Here is a 2,461-nt window from a genome sequence, read left to right as displayed (position 1 = left end):
GGTGCATGAGGTGGATGACAGAAGGCCCAAAAGGAGGGTTCATGGCAGGACATGGACTGGGGTCCTTTGTGGGTGAGGGATGCTGCAGGGGACCGGGCTGCAAGTCCTGGCTGCTCTTCTGACCTTCCAGCCAAATCCTTGGGCCACAGCCAAGTGTGGGGTGGTCTCAGTGCAGAGAGACAGAAGAAGCTCAGTGGGGACAAGTCTCCAGTCTGACTTCTGCTCTTGGTTGGCCTTCCAGGCTCACAGAACCACCTTGGCAGTGTTGCTGTCCCCACCATGTCCCAGTAAATACCAGTGTCAAGGATTTGTGCTCCTTATCACTGCCCCTTTCCTCCAGTTTCTTCATCCTTCTGCTCTCTTCCACAGCCATGTGTGCGTTTTAGCAATCAAGGCATTGGCAACAACTTCACAGTTCCCCATCCCAGAAATCCTGCTGTCCCTGACCTCTATCACAGGTTGTAGTCCACTCCCCACCCATAGATGACCCCATTTCCCTGCACAGATGCTCAGGACTTTGCAATTTTCTGCTTGCGTCAGGGATTTTCAGTTCACTGAGGGTTTTCCTTGTCACCTGCAGACTTTCACTTTCAGGCTATAAAAAGGGATTCAAACCAGCAATAAAACCATCTGGGCTTTATCTTCCCTCCTGAGCAGAGCAGCTTGTTCAAGGTCGCTGCTGGGAAGTCTCAGGTCTCTGCACCACTTATCTCCCTGCCTTGCTGAGAGATGCCTTTTTACAAGGCAAGATTAGAACAGGAAGGACTATGGGGATAAGCAATATCTTTATTAGAGCAGCTAGGGTAATTGGAAAAAGGCAGCAGCAGTCCCAGCTCTGTTTTCATTTCCTGGGATTCCAAAGCCACGTTTCCATCTTGCAGAAGTTGTTCCTCCTCCACAGCTGCTCTGGAAAATCATTCCAATTCCTAAAAAAACCATTCCAATTCCTAAAAAAAAATTCCCCTGTGGATTTTTGCTTCCCATTCGGTCTCTCTTGGGACAGTCCAGTCGTGTGTTGCTGCACAAGGTCCAGGACTTCCCCTTCTGAGCAGCTCCAGATTTTCCCTGTAGTCCCCCAGCATCCCCCCAGCAAGGACCTCAGTTTCCCCTGACAAGCTTGGATGGGAAAGATGGGAAAATGAACTCCCATGTTGAACTTGCCGGACAGCAGGGGAAAAGGAGAGAAAAAGGGTCTGAAAGGAGGCGAGGGGGTGTCAGGAACATTTCTGGACGTGGGATGCCCTTGGCCTCCACTTCCTGCTGCTCCCATGACCGGTGACTTGGTGCGATTACACAGCAGCGGGTGCTGGCCGGCTCAGCGAGGTGAGCGGGAGCTCTGAGTCACCCCGGTGCCGGCAATTTCGGGTGCTGGGTACCGGGGGGATCTCGGATACCCGGCGCTGTGCGGGACCCTGGCAGGCACAGGGGTGTTATAGATAACAAAGAGATCAGGCCGAATTAAATATGATGGAAATAAGCCATATTTATTTTGCGACCGAAATACGATATGATAGCCACAATCAAAAAGAGACAGAGTCGAGGCCGGGATCGGTATCGGGTGAACACGCTCTGATCTGACCTCTATCTCTTCTGATCCCCCTGTGTTCACAAATGCCGTCCTGGTCAGTCCCGGTTTTGTACAGTTTTTCTTAGCCTGGAGCAGAGGTCTTTCTTTCTTTTCGTTGTTTCGCATATTCATGTAGTTTTCTTTCTCTGCGTTGTGCTGGAATAAACCATATCCGGGAAACGATGAATTTTGATGAACGCAGATCTTGGTTTATGGGAAGCTGGTATTCAGATGTAACTTTCCTGATGGCTTTGGTTATCTTAATCATCGATACTTGTCGGGTGTTCATCGCTCGGGTGTTTCCTGGACAGTTTCTGAAAGGGCTTTCTCCTCTGTAGACTATTAATTTGCTAATCCAAGCTCTTCAGCTTTTGTTGGCAGAAGCAATTCCTTTTCCTCCCTCAGAAGCTTTGGGTTTTCAAGTTTCTTTATTATTTTACTCATACAAACATTATTTATTTCACATTAATTTACAAACTAGCACGAATTACATCATAACATATATTACAGGGAGGAGAAGGACTGCGGGTCTCCAAATCGACCCGTAGATAATCATCCCTCAGGAACCCAAATGGATTCCCGAGGAACCCAAACGGATCCCAAGGAACCCAAATGGATCCCAAGCTGTGCCTTGGCGTTCAAGGAGAACAAACCCTGACTGTCACAGAAAGGCGGAGAAGACATTCCCGGCGCCTCTCGGGGTGCGGGACCTGCCCCGCTCCGCTCCCCCTCGGGGTTCCCGTCTCCATCCCTGCACCCGAGCATCGGGACGCGCTGCCCCCGGATTCCCCGGGCGGGGAAGGGCCGGAGGCGGCGGCTGCAGCGCGGGGAAGGGCCGGGAGAGGGCGGCGGGAGCTCGGCCACGGCGACCGGAGCGCTGCGGGGCTCGGCGGG

The sequence above is a fragment of the Erithacus rubecula genome, assembly GCF_903797595.1.
Source record: "Erithacus rubecula genome assembly, chromosome: 19".
NCBI lineage: Eukaryota > Metazoa > Chordata > Aves > Passeriformes > Muscicapidae > Erithacus > Erithacus rubecula.
The sequence above is the reverse complement of the archived record's forward strand: the minus strand, read 5'-3'. Positions refer to the sequence as shown.